General features: G+C 43.6%; 1 protein-coding gene and 2 pseudogenes across 2 annotated transcripts in view; 1 reads left to right on the plus strand and 2 right to left on the minus strand.

The window, feature by feature from the left end:
- The window catches only part of LOC148026035 (mediator of RNA polymerase II transcription subunit 7b-like), a 96,852-nt gene that overhangs the window by 38,591 nt on the left and 38,134 nt on the right, over positions 1–20,127 (plus strand). The window lies entirely within an intron of this gene.
- Positions 799–3,698, minus strand: LOC148026036 (uncharacterized; annotated as a pseudogene).
- Positions 14,360–19,965, minus strand: LOC148026037 (uncharacterized; annotated as a pseudogene).

Consider the following 20,127-nt stretch of genomic DNA (forward strand, 5'->3'; position numbering starts at 1 on the left):
ATCTCAACCATCATAATAATCCCTCTCTACTCCAATCTGATTAGTGAGTGGGCTAAGACGCCTGTGGTACAAGCTGCAACTCCATACCTTTGCTCCATATAGTAATGTAGGTGTGACTAGGTGTCAAACAACCAGAGTTTGGTGCAGAGCTCCTGAAACTGTATGTGAGCACATTGACTCTTGAGTGCCCCTAGTGCTGCGTATCCACGTGCCAGACGTGCCTCTGATGCCCCTCTCAACGAAAACGTGGGCCAGAGAAGGTGACTCCCAAACAAGGTGGTCCCATAGGTAATGTACGGCACGTATAGATACGTACTATACGTCGTTCTGTATGGATAAATTTTTTATGTACGTAAAAATACGTACCTTTGTAAAAAAATAATAAACAAGAGGATATTTTAGGGTGTTTCCCATTGTACATTAAGCATAAAGATATATACATTCCCTACTTAGTACTTATGACCATGTCACATCACAATTGAAACCTTTAAGCATTAAACATTTGACACGTGCATAACATTGAATAGTGAAAACTGAAATTTGAGACTATCAAACTATCATTGAGGAAGTCTACATGATAAAGAGCCAAAACATAACACAGTACACTGCATCAAATAACGTACAATTGCTAACAAGGAAGTTAGGAACAATCCATCAAGGTGACAAATGTCAAGTCAAGATGGCTCCTAATAGAGCATACATATGTCATAAATAAAAACACCCAACTGAAATATATGAAAATTCAAAATTTTTAGATCTGACTGTAGTCGCTAGTGTCCACAGTCCACTGCCTAGGTTCTAGCAAAACTCATGATTAGAAGAGGACGATGATGAGGCTGAAGAGAGCATGTCTCCATCCGCCACGACATTGCCATCGTCATCAAACTCTGGCTCTACCATCACAGGGCCTGTAGCCTAGACTGTATCACCTAGATCCTCCTCCTCCTCAGTGTGAATGAGACGAACTACCTCATTCGCACGTCACCGAGGAGTCCGAATGGGTAGCTTCCCTTTGCGAATGCCTTCCGTCGAGCACTCTCTGGATTTGCAGCTTGCTCACGTAGTGGAATGTTATAAGCACGTGTGCGTGACCTTGTCACACACCTATCCACCTCCTCTATCTCTCTATGAAGCATACACAAAATCTCCTCTTGCTCGTCCCTAATATGCTGGTCCTCATCTGTGAGATCAGATGATTTGGATCAGCCACCAGCTTTATATGTGAAGAATCAGCCTATTCAAGATGGCAACATAGCATACATTTGTTAACATTGAACAATAATGTAAATTTTAAATACTAATATAGAGATATAATATTTCAAACATGTAAATAGCTACTAGTTCGAACCTGCTTGGGTGTCCCCAAGGCATGGTAGGCGCGCACAAGCCTCATATTGGCCCTGCAATACACTAACTTCTCCAATTGAGAAGTGCTAAGGCGATTCCGGATCTTTGTATAAATCAAAGAATAAGCACTCCAATTGCGCTCGCAAGCACCCACTGAGTAATCCTGCATTTGCAGGTGTCATTGGCTTGATAATTGCCATTGCTACACTTTAGAAAGTGAAAGAGAGAGAGAGAGAGAGAGAGCACAGAGAGTGAGTTACGTGTGATAGGATATGTAGAGCCAAATAAGTCAGACGTGGAAGACCTTGCCGACCATAACTCTGCCACCATGTGAGAGGAAGACTAGTAGCCTCCGAACGCAATGCCACCGCCCGTGAAAATGATGGTCCCAAGTTATTCATGAAGCTGCACATCTCTGCATCTATTTGAAGCTGCTCCTCCTCGTCAAAGATACGTGCGATGAACTTGTCTTTTAGTTGCATGAGATGCTGCTCATGGAACAAGCCTGGGGTCTTGTAGAAAGGATGGAGTAAAGCAGCCATCCCATGAATGGGACGACTCATAAACTTCCACCGACTCTCTACAAGAGTCAAGATATCATCTCGACTGCAAAAATCAGCAACATCAAAGTTTAGACACATTGCAAGGCCAATGCATGTGCTGTACTATATAGCCTATGCATTAAAATTTAATAATAAGTAAATAGCATATGCAAGCAGCCATAAAGAAGTACAAGAACAAAATCTAGTACTTACCGTTGCTGGGACAAGGCTTGGCATGCTGTGATATGGCTCTTCATCTGCATGAAGAGGTGATAAACCAGACCCAATGTGGAGCCCTCCATGTCCATGACTCGTAGCATCACATACATGGGCTGCAAAGCCACTGTCAAATCCTGCACCTCTGTCCAAAAAGACTTATCTAGGATACGCCTTTGAATGGCTTTGGTCGCCTCTTTTTGTGCATGAGACATGTCCCTCCACTTTGGGTCCACAACTGTCTGCAAAAGTGGATCCCTAAGCTTGAAGAGCCTTTGCAACACCAAAAACATGTATGCAAATTTGGTCTTGGAGGGCCGCACCATATCTAGATTACTGTGGCTATGAAAGATGGCTAAAGCCTGATGCTTCTTTCGAAAGAATGTGGTCATCCTACTAGCATCTGAAACTGTGGGCTGCACCCAAGGTAGTTTGCCTATGTTCTCCATAAGCAAGTCTAGACAATGGGCTGCACATGGAGTCCACACAATGTGTGGGAACTATGTACCCAAGGTAGTTTGCCTATGTTCTCCATAAGCAAGTCTAGACAATGGGCTGCACATGGAGTCCACACAATGTGTGGGAACTCTGCCTTCACCATTCTTCCCATTGCCTTGCAGTTGGATGCATTATCTGTAACAACTTGGACCACATTCTCTTTACCAAGCTCGATGATGGCTGTACGAATATGCCCATAGATAAACTCACCTGTGATCTTCTCTCATGCCTTCCCTGCATCTACAGCGCGCAAGAAGTAAGTACCAAGACAAGAGGAGACAAGTATATTTATGATGTGCCGCTTGCGTATATCACTCCATCCATCAGAGATGATGGTGCATCCAAACTGCTGCTAGCTAGCTTTCACTGGGACCATGCCTTATCTATTAAGGCCTTTTGCTCGTCAAGTGTAGTGGTGCGCATTTTTTTGTAATCCAGCCCACACCATGAATCTGTAGCACTAGCACCCACTTGGGCAATGGCCCTAACCATCCTCTTCCACTGCTCAGTCCTTAAGACATTGAAACTGATGTTGCACTCAATGAGAGTGCGAGAAATCTCCATCTCAGCCACCTTCTGACGCTCTCTCACCCAAGACTGAGAATGCACACGTGAAGGCAAGGTGGTTTGCCTAGGCACATGGACATCATTAGAACCTTCCTCCTCCTCCTCTTCCTCCTGCATGACACGAGCCCTCTTCCTACTAGCAGATGGCTGCTCTGAGGCAGCGGGCTGAGACACAAAACTCTCCTCTACTTGTGTAGGAGGATCACCCAACTCCCCAATAAGAGCATCGTGCAAGGCGTCTTGTGTTTTCTGGGATCCTTGGCCTTTTGCTGCTGCCCCCATTGTTGGGAAGTTCTCAGCAATCAACTTCTCTCGGATAGCTTTTGGCACCTTCTTGCACGCGCTACAGTTGTTTGTGCAAATGATGCCCGTCGAATGCTTCACCACACGCGTAATTGTACTGGTCAATGTGAAATTGCAGAATTTGCATGACCACCTGCGACTACCTGAACCAGCTTGTCCGGGAGTGTTGACGATATGGAGTATGTTGGTATACTCCTTCCAATAGGGATTGACTGGTTTCGGCATGATGGCTCCTGGAGCAAGATAAGAGAGAAAAACATCAGTAAATATGTGCGTGCGCGTGCACAAGAATCAACGCGAGAGAGAGAGAGAGAGAGAGAGAGAGAGAGAGAGAGAGAGAGAGAGAGAGAGAGAGAGAGGAGGGAGGGAGGGAGGGAGGGAGAGGCTCCAACATGCATGAATGTGAGCCCACAGAGAGAGAGAGAGAGAGAGAGAGAGAGAGAGAGAGAGAGAGAGAGAGAGAGAGAGAGAGAGAGAGAGAGAGCGCAGACAGAGAGAGACGAGACGTACCTGGTCTGTGCATGCTGGCGCCTCCTGTAGCTCACGTAACTTGCAAACACTGAAACAGTGAACACGTTTGGGGCTTTTGTCTCAATTTGCCCAGGAAAATCCATAAATAACCAAGCAATGCAGCAATCGTTAGGCACATCACGTTTTGGGCCCCAAATTTTACATGAAAAAAATGATCATTTTTTTTATGTTCCATACGTACACAAAACATACGATCAGTACGTACCGTACGGTAACGATCCGTACATACGTACTGAACCTACCTTGCTTCCAAATAGACATATTTCCTCACACGCTCTAGTACGTCTCCCCCAAATGTGAATTGGTACATAGATCTAGTCACCCATGTTGCTGAAGTATTAAAAACCATGGTTTTGGTCTTCCCAAGGTTCATTGTGAGGTCTTTATCTCTACAGAAGATGTGCAAAGCATCTAGATGGCACTCCAATCCCTCTGGTGAATTTGAAAGGAGAACAATATCATCTGCATACAGTAATATCGGTATCAGCACCCCTACCAGGTTGGCTCCAGCTCCTTCTCCTGGATCTATGTAATCAGTCATTTCATCTATGTATAGACCAAACAATGTGGGTGAAAGTGGATATCCTTGTTTCACTCCTATGGTATTGTTAATCCTCTCTGATAGCCCCCTAGGTGCTCATACATGACCTATCACTGCCTCATATAATGCATAGACACCCCATTGTATACCCTTTGGTACTCCAATGTCTTGCAATCTTTGCATGATGCATGTACGAGGCACTGTATCAAAAGCTTTGCGAAAGTCTACAGAGCAACAATAGATCCTCTTATCTCGGGTTGTTCGACCTTGCTCAATAATGACTCTAGTGTGAGAATATAGTCGAGCGTGGTATATCCTCATCTGAAACCTGCTTGTCCTTGTGCTCTCTTGCCTTGCATTTCAGCCCACTCACTGAGTTCATGCTCCAATATAGATCCATATATCTTGGCCAAAGTATGACCGATCATGATAGTCCTGTAGTTGCTAGGAATCAGGGGATCACCACTTTTAAATAGCAGAATTATAGTGTTGTCTGACCAACTCATAGGGAAACCTTCACATACTACTCTATTGAACATATGTGCTAATAGGGGTGCTAATATGTCACAAGCATGTGAGAAATGTTCTGCAACTAGTCTATCTTCATCTTGTGCCCTCCCATTTTGTAATCTAGAAATTGCATCCCTAACCATTTTCCATGTGAAGAAAGACCATTGTGTTGGCCTACAAGCTTGTGGGGGCTGCATAGGTGGCTGTCCTTGCAGGTCATACAATTGTCTCCCATAGTCAAGCCAAGCATCTGGTGATGTAATCTGTATGGGGCTATCTTTCATGAAACATCTTCCATGCGCTCTTGCTATCCTGCTCCAAAAATAGTTGATATATCTCTGCTTCCGCTTTCACTAAGCACTCTCGTTTCTTCTTCCGCCCAAGGCATTTGAAGAATGCCTTTGCTTGGCAACGTGTCTGAGTGTCTAGCTTTACTGCTTTCTGTTAGCAAGCTTGGGTGACTCCACACTCATCATTATACCAGCTATTTTATGGAGTAGTAGATCGTGTGGGTCTACATCAGGGCAAGGTGTGTGGGAATGCAACATGGCTAATCCATGTAGGGCCTCTGCTAAATCCCTTGTACATTCTTCCAACGATCTACTCAAGTCCAATGTATGTAAACTGGTCTGTAGAGAACCACTGTAGATGTGTGAGGTGTCTTTTGTAAAGTAGTATTCGGGATGTTTAGGGAGGCATGGTGTTTCATGTTTCATATGTACACAAGAGAGCATGAGTGTCAAAATAGCATGATCTACTACTATGCCAATTGGTCTCTTAGATATCTTAAAGTTTTGGATGTCTGGTATCAATGCTGGTGAGCCTATCAAGTAGTCCATAGTGCTTGCCCCTCCTTTGTGATTCCAACATTTCGAATTGTTAGATCCTGGCCATTGTGGCAGACCATTAAAGATGGCTAATATATGTGCACTTTCCAAAGTCAATAGGTGTGTCCCATAGGTACTCACTTCTTTATACTGGGCTCTCCTGCGCAGGCCTATTTCATCTATGTGGATCTATTTGAACATGGCATTATCGTGCATATAAATGTCACTGTGTTTATCTCCAGTGCGTGCATTGAAATCTCCAAAGGGAGATTCATCTTGTGTGGCATAGGTAGAATTTGCAAGAGGAAAGTAGCATATTGCGATGAATATATCCGGTGGTCTTCGTGCATGTATCCTAATCCATAAATATCGTGCATCATCATCTCTTTTCATTACTTGCACTATCCCTTTGAGGTCTTCCCGGTATAGAATGGCCACACCTTCAGAACACCTAGTGCTTCTTGGTTTTCTAGCTGTTGGACGAAATGCACTTTCCCACCTATATCCCCACACGTTTGGTAGTGAGCTACCTTTACATTGGTGTGTTTTTGTGTACATTGCTATATCTGTGTTTTGGAACCTATCTTCAAAGTAACCAACATCCAAGCGTAGGGCTCCATTACAATACCATATTGACATCCGAAGTGTCTCATAGGCCTTGTACCATCATGAAGTCCTTTTGTCAGTGATGATGACTTGTCCATCCCTATAAACAGCCCACTTTCCCTCTTTGCGAGCCTCCAATACCTTGGGCATGTGTCCTCTGCGATGCGCTATTTGTGCTGGGATAAGGTCCTTATCCAAATAAATCTTCTTACCCTTGAGGGCTTTCCTCTTGGAGAGGAAGGCCTTTTTTTTCTCTATGTTCCCAAAGCAAAGAATTAGAGCCTTGGACTTAAAGTCCTCTTTCCCCACTCTCCAAGCACTGATGATAGGTACATCTGAAGCCCCAATTTTGTCAGCAAGTGTCTTAGCATCTTGTAAAACCCTAGCCCGTCTCCTAGCCTCTTCTTCCAAGGTGGCATTCATTACTTCAGTCTTGTTCATTGATGTTCTCTTATTCTTTTTTACTACCTCAATCCATGGGCTGGCTTCTTCTATCTGCTTCTGTGTTATCTTTGCCACTTCTGCCCATGAGTGAACCTCCCTTTCACATGCCTTCAAAGTCTCTTTCTCTTTTTGTTTTTCTTCTTGTATGTTCATTTCTTTTTTCTTAAATGTATTCAACATTTCCCCCAGTTCTAAGATTTCAAATTTATAGGCATCTATCACTTTCAGCATTTCAATTTTCAACGTGTGCATTTCGGACAGCATTTGTGCCTGTAAGTCATTCTTGATCTTTACTTGCATGTCTTGCATTTTTGCCCTCTAATTAACTTCAGTTTGGCTTTGACTTGCTCTCGTATTTCTTTCTCCAATTCTTGTCTGATAATTCGTAGTTCAAAGCGAATCATGAGACGAGTTTCTTCGTATTTCTTTTCATTCATGGTGCATGAGGTCTTTCCATGCCTGTCAGATGTTGGGAGACGGTCCAATCACGGACCCTACGGCCATATGTCTTGTACTGTGTGTTCTTAGAAGGGGTGTTGAACATTGCTTCCATGGACGGTTGTGTTAGTTTTTGATTAGATTCATCTTCTAGATATTCATTTTCCACAGTTTGATGCTTGCATTTGTCTACATTATCCATCTCTCACACACTGTGTGCAAAGCCACTCAACTTGTACTTTGTACTGTCAAATTAGAGCAATTTCTGTGATTCTTGCAAATTTCCAGGGTTTCCCTACCCCCTCACCATGTAATGACGGGTTAGGCACGGAGATTGGGACAGCCAATCGTTATGCGTAGTGAGAGACAGAGAGAGCAGAGTCAAGAGTGAGCACGTTTTTAGATACAATGACGAGAGAGTACCTTTAGTTTTTTAGATAGATATATATGTTTAAGTACAAGTGCTAAGGGTGTGTTCACACCCGAGCACATTTAAAAGGCACGAGGTCTTTATTCCCAATAACCTCCCACCTAAAGGCAATGTGCCTTAAGAGGAGAAAAGAATTAGCTAAGTCTAGGTATGCACAAAGCTGAAATACAGATATCTATCCAACTCCCATCATCTGTCGGCAATGAGCAAACCGCTCTGCAGGAAGACTCTTCGTAAGGAGGTCTGTAGAGTTATCATCTGTATGCACTTTGACAAGCTCAATGCTCTTTCTGTCAAGTACATCTCTAATGAAGTGGTACTTCACTTGTATGTGCTTTGTCTTTGTAGGAAAGACAGGATTCCGTGCTAGCATGATAGTACTCTGACTATCACAATGGAGAACAAGTAACTTTGAGATGCCAAGCTCTCCCACCAGACGTGAAAGCCATAAAGCCTCCTTGCATGCTTCAGTGGCAGCCACATACTCTGCCTCTGTAGTAGACAATGCAACACACTTTTGTAGCCTAGAGATCCAAGAGACTGCTCCTTCTGTGAAAGTAAACGCATATCCAGAAGTGGACTTCTTGCAGTCTGCATGACCAGCATAGTTTGCATCCGTAAAGCCAACAACAGATGCCTTCTGCTTTCCAAAGCAGATGCGCAACTCCTTTGTATCTTTGAGGTATCTCATAATACCTTTCACTGCATCCAATTGCTTCTTGCCAGGGATTGCCATGTATCTGCTAACCACTCCCACTGCAAAGGCAATGTCAGGGCATGTAGCAACCATAGCATACATCAAACTACCAACAACTGAAGTATATGGTATCTTGGCAAGTTCAGCCTTCTCATCATCAGATGTAGGGCTGTCCTCTACACTGAGTTTCACATATGGAGGCAATGGAACCCCAATTGTTTCCCCCCCCTCCATATTGAAACGCTACAAAACTTTGGAGATATACTCTTGCTGAGATAGATAGAGTAAGCCGTTCTATCTATCTCTGAGTATTTGCATGCCAAGAATGTGATTTGCATCATTAAGATCCTTCATGTCAAAGCTGCCATGAAGACTTTGCTTCAATGAATCCAAGGCATGAGTATGCCTGCCAGCAATCAACATGTCATCAACATACAAAACCAAGATAATCAGGTTGCCATCTGCTGCTTTCTTGGTGTACAAGCAATGATCCACTTGACTTCTATGAAAGCCTCGGGACTGCATGAATGTATCAAACTTATGATACCATTCCCTTGGTGCTTGTTTTAGCCCATACAAACTCCTTTCGAGTTTACATACCATTTTTTCTTTCCCTTGTTCAACAAACCCTTCAGGCTGCTGCATATATATGTCTCCATGAAGATCACCATGTGAAAACGCAGTCTTTACATCCATCTGCATGAGCTCCATATCCTCAATTTCAACCAAGCCCAAAATGGTTCACAAAGTAGTCATCTTGACTACAGGAGAGAAAATCTCATCAAAGTCAATTCCATGCTCCTGCTTGTAACCCTTTGCAACCAATCTTGCTTTGTACTTTGGTGAGGAACTAGAAGTGACCATCTTGTAAACCCATTTGCATGGAAGGGTTTTTGCCCTTAGGCAATTGCACCAAGTCCCAAGTGTCATTTTCTTCAAGAGATTCCATCTTTGACAGCATGGCTTTATACCATTCCTTGCTGTCCTGTCTGTCCATTGCTTCCTTGAAGCAAGACGGTTCACCACAGTGTGCCAACATGGCATAGTCAGCCACATTATTTGCACATGGAACAAATCTGTTAGGTTGTCTAGTAGCCCTAGACGATCTCCTAACCCAATGGTCATTGTTTGCTAGCTGTTCTTGCAAATTTCCATTTTCAGCATGCTGTCCTGGCATTTCAGCCTGCAAATCAGCATCAACAGCTTGCTATCCTGGTTGTTCCTGCACATGTAATGGCTCATTTTAATGGGCAATAGCTGGCTGATCGTTTCCAGCATTTACAGGTTCATTTACAACAGGTATTTGCTGCTGTACAACGGGTACATTTTGCTGGTCAAAAGGTATTTCTTCCTGAAATACAACCCTATGGACCTCCTCAGTCTTCTCGAGATGTTTGTGCATGCGATCTTCTGAGAAGATAACGCCATTGCTGCGTACTACTTTCCTTTTCTCGGGGTCCCATAATCCATACCCCATTTCACCCTCGTCACCATATCCTAGGAAAATGCATTTACAGGACTTTGGCTCAAGTTTGCTGCGTTTTTCTTTATAGATGTGCAGAAAAGCCTCGTAGGCAAACACTTTCAGATGAGCATATGAGGTTGGCTTGCCCGACCACGCTTCTTGGGAAACTTCCTCCCCCAAAGACCTGTTTGTTGACCGATTAATTAAGTGAATGGCTGTCATAATAGTCTCTGCCCAAAAACCATGGGGTAATGCAACATGAGACAGCATCGTACGGACCTTATCCTATATGGTCCGATTCATATGCTTTGCAACTCCATTTTGGGGCGGATTATGAGGAGCAGTGAGTTTCCTCTTTATCCCTTTGTTCTCACAAAATGCCTGAAAGGCCTTGGACACATATTCCCCACCATTGTCAGAGCGAAGACACATAAGTGTCTTATTTGTCTGATATTCAGCCAATGCTAAGAATTTTTTAAACTTGTCAAGCAGTTCATCCTTGCTAAGAATAGGGTAAACCCATACTTTCTGTGTAGCATCATCGACAAAGGTGACAAAATATTTTTTTCCCCCTAAAGATAATCCTGGCATTTGACATACATCCGAATGTACTAACTCTAGAGGAGAAGATTTCAAAGAAAGAGAGTTTTTGTGAGATGTCTGTGTATGTTTGCCATAAATGCAATGATCACAATGCTCAAAATCAGCATAACGAAGACAAGGCAAGTAACCTAAATGAGAAATCACTTTCGTTCCTATTTGACTCATGTGTCCCAACCGGCCATGCCACAAAGAAATGCTTGGCTGCTCGGTCACGGCAATAACATGGTCACCCACACTAGATACATGAAGTGGATACAAAGTATCACTCTTGCAACCTCTAGCAGTAACCCTAGATCCCTTACAGATCTTCCATTTTCCATCACCAAAGGTGGTATGAAAACCATCATCATCTAGTTGCCTTGTGCTAATCAAGCTCTTCTTGAGTTGAGGTACATGCAGTACATTCTGAAGTGTAAAGACAGAGCCATGCTGAAATTGTAACTGCACACTGCCAATACGTGCAATGTCACATGTATTGTTCTCCCCAAGATGGACAACACCTTGTCGACCCCCTGTATAGGCGGAGAACCACTCACGGTGAGGGGTGACATGAAAGGAAGCACCTGAATCAAGAATTCAGGTATGCATGTCATCATTTGTATCTGCAAGTAAAGCATGTGCACCAAAGTGTGAAGAGACAAAGAGTACGTTATTCCCACTGTCACTGTCATGAGTGACTGCATTCACCTCTTCAATTTTGACACTGCTCTTCTTAGGTTGACTTTCTTTCTTCTCTTCCTTGCTATCATTTGTCGTCTTGCCCTTTTCTTTCTCTTTCTTCAATTTGTAGCAGTCACATTTAAAGTGACTCTTCTTGCCACAATGATGGCATTCAACATCTTTGCCACATCATTTACTGCGTCCCTTGCTATCAGATTTGCCTTTCTGTTGTGATCTGCCCTTAGTATGCAAAGCACTAGAAGACTTACTGGATGCATTGTTCTGCCGATTCATTTCTTCCATGAGTAGAGCACTCTCTACATGAGCATAGAAAGGAATCGCATTAGAATTGCTCATAGCAGTCCTGAATGTATCCCAACTCTTTGGAAGAGTGCAAAGCAAGAACGTAGCCTTAAATTCTTCATCAATCAAGAACTTCAAGGCAACCAGCTGGTTGAAAATGGAGTTAAACTCACTCAAGTGAGTAGAGATTGCTGTACCCTCTTTCATATGCAAATCCATAAGCTTTTTCAGCCAATACACTTTGCTTCTAGCACTCTTTTGTGCATACAGTTCTTCCAGTCTAGTCCATATAGCATATGCAGAATCCAAACCTTGAATGTTGAACAGCAAGGCATTTGAAATTGCTACCTCTATGGTTGAGCATGCAAGCTCATTTAACTCATCCCAATCTTCTTGTTCCATGTCTGCGGGCTTTGCCCCTTTGGTTTTGATCGGCTTTGCCTGTTTCTTTTGCAACAGGATATTGTAGCACTGCTTTGGCTAAACTGCAAAGTTATGTGCACCTTCAAGCTTCTTTATGTGCATCAAATTACTGCTGTCATTGCTGCCAGCCATGATTTGCAGCCCAAATGTGACAAAAAAACAGCAAATGCAGGCCCAAAACTGTCACCCAAGTGAACAAGATACAAAAAGTACCAATCAGCAATAAACGACCACACAGAAGCACGGATTTCAGATCTGTAATTAAATTTTCAGAAGCACCAAACCATGTGCTACAACATTCCACAACTGATTACGGCTGTTCCAAGGGCATATGCATCACATTACATGAGAAATCCCAAAATTTCAGCTGCAATTTCTGTTGTACATGTACCCATGGGCATGAAATTTGATACGAATGGTCAAAAGCCCCAAAATTTTTGTGCTCAAAGCATCAAACGCACATCTGCATTTTCTCTGTTATGCATAGAATAGGGCAATTTTGCCAAAATAGAGCAATTTCAGCAAAACCCCCAAATTTTACCAAGTGTTGATGTCCAAATTGTGTGGAGTTCAACTTGCATGTACATAAAATGACCAAATGATGTACAGAATTTGACCAAACTACAAAAGCCCGAAATTACACGGGGTCCAATGTGCATCATTGTCAAGAAATTGGGTAAATTTCAGCCCAATTTATGCATGTACATGAAAAGCCCCAAATGTCGCGGACAAAATGTCACAAAATTCCTGCAATTTTGAGACAAATGACCTTGCTCTGCATCAGAATTCCCAAATCCAAGAAAAACCCCAAATTTTCGGCCCAAGTTTACCCCATCAAGAAAGGGGTAGAAGTTGAAAATTTCCCTGTTTTTCTTTTAAAAAAAAAACGATTTTGATAAAAAAAAAACATATGTGACGAGGTCCATTGACCCCTGTGTAGGTCGCCGACGGGATGTCACCTGCGGCTACCCGCCACGAAACACCGCGCGCGACTGCTGCCCCGTTACGTGTTATCCACTGCCCGTTGGTCCTCGTCAGTTGTCACTTGGTCACTGTGCAGCTCACCGACTATTGCCCCTATCGTCCGTTTCGCGACAGTCGATTGTAGCACGCCTGTCGATTGTCCGCTTGCCTGAGCCTTATCGCACAGCTATTGTCTGTCACTAGCTGCTGCACGCCCTGCGACACTTTCTGCTCGCTTGCGACTTGCCGCCTGATTCAGGCTACAACTCCCGTCAGTCGTCTGTTGACTGGCAACATGACTGCTTCTCCTGCACACGAGCCTGCCTTCGACTTGTCTTGCCTACTTGCTCGCGAACTTCGAGAGGCACAAGTGCCTCAGCCGCAGCTCTGATACCTATTTGTAGTGACGGGTTAGGCACGGAGATTGGGACAAATAGTCGTTATGCGCAGTGAGAGATAGAGAGAGAGAGAGAGCAAAGTCAAGAGTGAGCATGTTTTTAGGTACAATGATGAGAGAGTACCTTTATGTTTTTAGATAGATATATATGTGTAAGTACAAGTGCTTAGGGTGTGTTCACACCCGAGCACATTTAAAAGGCATGAGGTCTTTATTCCCAACACACTTAATTATTGCAAGCCTAGTAATCTTTTACGAGCCTAAATGCCTTCACACTGTTTACAATTACTGTAGAAATATAAATTGCAGCCCCAGTCAATGCATTACTGTATACTCCAGGACATGATCAAAATCAAAGTCAATGCATCATTACCTAGTCCACAAGCCAGTGTATGAATACATTCACCCAGGCCTACATTCATGTCATTTTGAGTAAATTCGTGTCATATCAATCTGATTACGTCTGCAATCTTAGTACATTGGCATCTAGGTGTGTGTCAGTACTTTGCTGTGCTAGTACATTACTGCATACAGTACGCCTGCGTCAATGCATTCAGTACATCTCTTCATTACTGTAGTGTTAACAACAGGTCTACCTCATGCCAGGTATATTCTTGCTCATGACAGGTCTGCTTCACGCCAGAGAGGTGTCTCAAGTCTGATTCAGGCTACAGCTCCCGTCAGTCGTCTGTTGACTGGCAACATGACTGCTTCTCCTGCACACGAGCCTGCCTTCGACTTGTCTTGCCTACTTGCTCGCGAACTTCGAGAGGCACAAATGCCTCAACCGCAGCTCTGATACCTGTTTGTAGTGACGGGTTAGGCACGGAGATTGGGACAAATAGTCGTTATGCGCAGTGAGAGATAGAGAGAGTGAGAGAGAGCAAAGTCAAGAGTGAGCATGTTTTTAGGTACAATGATGAGAGAGTACCTTTATGTTTTTAGATAGATATATATGTGTAAGTACAAGTGCTTAGGGTGTGTTCACACCCGAGCACATTTAAAAGGCACGAGGTCTTTATTTCCAACACACTTAATTATTACAAGCCTAGTAAACTTTTACGAGCCTAAATGCCTTCACACCGTTTACAATTACTGTAGAAATATAAATTGCAGCCCCAGTCAATGCATTACTGTATACTCCAGGACATGATCAAAATCAAAGTCAATGCATCATTGCCTAGTCCACAAGCTAGTGTATGAATACATTCACCCAGGCCTGCATTCATGTCATTTTGAGTAAATTCATGTCATATCAATCTGATTACGTCTGCAATCTTAGTACATTGGCATCTAGGTGTGTGTCAGTACTTTGCTGTGCTAGTACATTACTGCATACAGTACGCCTGCGTCAATGCATTCGGTACATCTCTTCATTACTGTAGTGTTAACAACAGGTCTACCTCATGCCAGGTATATTCCTGCTCACGACAGGTCTGCTTCACGCCAGAGAGGTGTCTCAAGTCTGCCTCACGTCAGAGGGATACTCCCTCACGACAGGTCTGGCATCACGACAGGTCCCTTTCGAGAGGTCTACACGTTTGCCCTCCGTGAAGGGCCTAGCGCCCAGCCTTGTTTGGCGAGTTTACTCTGTCCACTACCTCGCTAGTCATCAGCACTGTCTGCAGTAGTGTGTAGGCAAACGGGCGTCTCCAGAGTTAGTCGTCATGTGCAGAGTCAGTGGATACGTTCTTGTATCCAGCATTGTCACATCTAGGGTCAGACGTCACACTAGTCAGACGTCACGTGCAGAGTCAGTGGCTACATTCTCACATCCAGCATTCGTCACATCTAGAGAGAGTCTCAACAAGATGTAATACACTGCATGAGAGAGAGAGAGAGAGAGAGAGAGAGAGAGAGAGAGAGAGAGAGAGAGAGAGAGAGAGAGAGAGAGAGAGTATATTAACATCTCTAAAAGGCCAATGTGGCCTATGAGACCAAAGCAATACATACAATGATGGTGTGTTTCTCATCTGGAACGAGAAAAAAGATGAAAAACATGCCTATAAGACTGAAAAGGAAATGAAATAGTGTCCTATAAAAGGGAAACATGTCAGTGATCTGAAAGTGACAGTAGAGAAAGGAAAACTCTCCATCAATGATATGTCTGTTCTCTAGGGAGGTGTATCTCTGCATGGCTGAGGCGTCTCGGCATCTGTCTCCTGTGGCGCTCAATGATGGCTTTAATTTGTCTGTGGTGTGGATGTCTAGGCCTTCGTTTGGGTGGACGTGGGCGCCTAGACCGGCTAAGTGCCACTGCTCTATCCAAAGGGACACCTACAGAAGATGAGGTCCAATGATGGTGTACTCCTGTAGGCTGTGGTAGTAGTAGTGGTATCTGCCATACTCTGTCGTGTATCAGTGAAAAAGTCAGTGATTGCTCTCTGTCTATGTGAGCCGAGCTGTGGGGGCCTCCTACTCCGTAGAATTGTTGCTCTGCGCCTCTGGAGCTCCAAGAGGAAAAATCCCAAGCATCTCTGATCCTCAAATTGCATGATCCGTCTCAGGGGTCCAAAACCCTCTCGAAACAGACAGTGGTATCTACCTCGTATGTCATAATATACAGTGCATCGGTAGATGTAGTGTTCCTCTGTCTCTGGCTCTCTGTCGCATAGTGGGCATATGCGTTCTTCTGTTTGTATACCCTCCCATCTGCCTGTCTCAATCCTCAGGTGGTGGGATGAGGTGCGGATTTGACCAATAACTGTGCGTAGTCCATGAGGCAGCTGTGTGTCCATGTAGTTGGGTCGGGTGATGAAACCATCCTTAGATACCTAGAGGAAGTGGGTCTAGTAGTGTGCCATCCTCGTGCCATGGGGCAAGGGGGGTCGGATCCAGGTCTTCTCGGTATCTAACTTCAGTATGTCTGCTCTGATCACATGGTTTAGCTCTGATCGGCTTAGGTCAAGTGTAGGGCAATCCAGGCTATAGTCAAAGGGGGGTAGTGTGTCAATCTGCAGCCCATGTAGACTCATCCATGTACTCATCTGAGCATACCAACAGTGTCTGTCACCGTCTGTTGCTAGTTGTCTAGAAGAGGCCAGGGCTAGCCGTGGGTATCTATCTTGGGGGAGCTCCCATAGTCTATGTATGAAAGTCACTGCTTGAACCAAGGCCTCAGCCACCATGGGTGATGCTCCCAACTCAGCTTTGATAATCTCATGTGGGGTCGAGCTCTTCGCTCGTATCATGCGTGAGATCATCATGACCAGTGGTCTTTCCATATTCTCCCATCCATCATAGTATTCCTTCTCTGGTCCATCCTGGTCTCCCAAAGGCTGTCTCCTCGTGTGAAAGAGACTTGGACCCCAAATAGCTGCCCCATATAGGAGTGTGGGTGTAACCAGGGTGTCAAAAAGCCACAGTTTGATGCGCGGCTCATGAAATTGTATGTGAGCACATTGCCTCTCCAATGCACCTAAGGCTGCATATGCTTTTGCCAAACGAGCCTCTGATGTCTCTCTCCAAGAGAACTGTGGTCCCTTCAATGTGACCCCCAAATAAACATACTACCTAACCTTCTCCATTGGCTCTCCGTCAAAAGTAAACCGGTGCTCAGCTCTTGTCACCCAAGCAGCTGAAGTGTTAAATACCATAACTTTAGTTTTCCCAAGGTTCACCTTAAGATCTCTATCTCTGCAAAAAGCTGATAATGCATCCAAGTGTCTATTTAGTCCCTCAGGTGAGTCAGATATAAGTACAATATCATCGGCATAAAGCAGTAATGGTATCAGCACTCCAGCTAGGCTGGCTCCGGCCCCACCCGTCCTATCCACATATTCTGAAATTTCATCTATATACAGCCCAAAAAGTGTCGGTGAAAGTGGACAGCCTTGTTTCACCCCAATGGTGCTATTGACTGTATCTGAGATGCCCTCAGGTGTTTGTACTCTGCTTGTCACTGTCTCATATAGGGTATAGATACTCCACTGTATCTCTACGGGCACATCAATGTTTTGCATTCTTTTCATGAGTCTAGCATGTGGCACTATGTCAAAGGCCTTGTGAAAGTCCACAAAATAGCAATAGATCTTTTTCTTGAATGCCTTGCCTTCTTCAATATATATATATATATATATATATATATATATATATATATATATATATATATATATATATATATATATAGAGAGAGAGAGAGAGAGAGAGAGAGAGAGAGAGAGAGAGAGAGAGAGAGAGAGCTGCTTGTCCATTTTCTAATCGGAGAATAGCAATTTGCTGCACAAGACAGCCATCTGGGGGCCTTAGTAGGTGGGGGACAGCAAGGGGACACCTTCCAGGGGCCGGCAACAGCATTGCTGATCAGGTGACAACATTTTGGAGGTATCTGGCAGTAGATGACTGCATTAAATGCAGGTTGGAGTAGGCAGTAGGCAGATTGTAGGGTTTTCTTGCAAGGAAAACCAGATTTCTTTGTCATCTTGGCTTTCTCTCATTTTCTCTAGTAATTTCTCAGAAGATCTCAACATTTCTCAGCCATTTGGAGCAGATCTTGACCATATTTGGTGGAGAGCAGGAGGATTTTTGCTGTAAATCCTAAATTTCTGCAGAAACTAGGGTTTGATAAACACCTTTGGATGTATGCCAATAGGAGAAGGCATCATACACTGAATTTAGTACTTGAAACTTGTATAATTGTCAGGGAATTCAAATGCTAGCCCATTCATTGTAAATTGGGGCAGCATTTGGTCAGTTTGTGGTTCCAATTCTGCAAGTCTTGGGTAAAAAGTCAATGAACAAATGTTCCAAATTGCTTGCTGATTGTTATTACAGTAAGGGGTGTTTGGAACAACAAAGGAGATTGTGGAATCTCAGCTTGTACTCATTTCATTAGCAATCAAAGTTAAAGAAATATTGAAAGGGATGCTAGTTTTGGGCCATTAGGGTATCCAATGTCCAATGCTTGTGTAGAATGCGATCCAACGATGCCACTTGGCAGTGCCTTTGCAAGAGAATTATTTACTTGTTCAAGCGCCCTTTTACAATCATGTCAGCCTGATAGTGCGGATGAAGTTACAAATGTCCATAATGCACAATACAAAGTAAATAAATGTTTGAGAGTGAAAAATTGTAAGCATCATCATTGTCAGTATTAAGAGAAGGAAACCACTCCCTTTGACATTGGAAGAAGTAAGAGAGAAGCATCCTCTCCCTGTCAATTTGTAAGCAGAGGATGTACCCAAGCTGATCCATGGTAGAAGGTACTGTAGAAACAGGTTTTTGAGACTACCTTGATCAAAATATTTGAAAAATTGTGATTGGATGGCACAAACTCTAGACGAATAGTGTCTAGTTCAATGTAATCTCTAGTGAAGTAAAAATGAATTGCCATGTGTTGTGTTCGAGGTGTGATGGTCGGATTGTCCACAAGGGCAATGACACTGGTTGTCGTAGTCGACAACATTAGGAGACAATCGTAGTCGACAACATTAGGTGTCTCACTAGGGAACTAAAGTGTGGCCAATAAGTTTCTCAGATAGATGGTCTAAGTGATACCATTGAAGAGAGCTCAATACTTTGCCTTGGCCATGGAAGTCGCCACCATGCCTTGCTTATGGCTAGCTCGAGAGATGGGTGCCATGCTCCAAGGTGTAGATATAGCTCCCATGGGAACGTTGGGTGTTAGGATCTCATGTCTAGTTAGAATTAGTGTACCTTTGCAAGCATAAACCATTACCATAAGTTAGTCCATAATTATAGGTACACCTTAAATATCTTAATACACAAAGACAAGCAATACAAGGAGACATTATATGTGCATTAAAATACCGACTTAGCAAACTTGTTGAGTATGCAAGATCTGGCTTAGTATGAATCAACCAAAGTGATTTCTCTACAATAGAATGATAGGTGTAAGCATCAAAAGATTGACCCGAGGTATCCTTATGGAGATGGACAATGGGATCAAAAGGCATGGCCATAGGCTGTGCTTGATCAGTGCAATATTGTTCTACTAGTTGTACAACGTACTTTTGCTATGACGTAAAGATACCTCTCGTGTTCTCATTGTGGGAAGACCTGGCACATTGAGGAGAAGTGCTGGAGGATATACCCTCAACTTCGTCCAGGAGCAAAGGGTTGATCTTCATCAGAGCCTTCGTCTACCTCTTCTTCGTCACCGAATATTACCATTGAGTTAGTGTTTCTACACATTTATCAGGTGGAGTCTTCTTCTTTGACTATCTCGTCTTTTGAGCAACCTTGGCTTTTTGAGAGTGTTGCATCGAGTCATATGACTCCTTGAGGTGATTTTTTGCAAGATCCTCTTTCATCTGAGGGTTTAGTCACTGTTGGTGACATTTGTTCGATGCGATTGAGGTGCTACATGTTTTTGACTTGGGCTTCCATCTTCTCTTAGTTCATGGTCTTTCTAGTCTTGGGACCCACGTTAGTCTTGGGACCCACGTTGTCTTCCCTGAGTTGGCTGTCTTTGTTGAGGATTCTTCTATAGGAGCCACTTTTGTGATAGGTTGGCAAAGGAAGGGGACTCTCTATGCTCCATTCCCCTTCTATTGTGTAGGGTTCTCCGAGGGAGCTTTCTATTGCCGCACCTATTCTCGATTTACTGTTTATTCCACAGGTTCCATCCCATCCAGCACCATCTCTTTTGGTGGTTCCCTTATACCTTCCATCCCTTTTAGAGGGGGGCGACATTGGTGATACGGTTGTTAGCACTTGAAAAATTTGTAAGAATCCGTTGGCTCACTGACTCTACCTTTGTTTTTGTCGTGCTTCCTAAAGCTTCTCTTTGTATGGTTGGAGCACCAATAAGAACTATCCTAGGCAAATTGATCCTCATACTCCATCACCGTGCAA

The sequence above is a fragment of the Lygodium microphyllum genome, chromosome 14 (assembly GCF_053477565.2).
Source record: "Lygodium microphyllum isolate KBCC chromosome 14, Lygodium_microphyllum_v1.1.10, whole genome shotgun sequence".
NCBI lineage: Eukaryota > Viridiplantae > Streptophyta > Polypodiopsida > Schizaeales > Lygodiaceae > Lygodium > Lygodium microphyllum.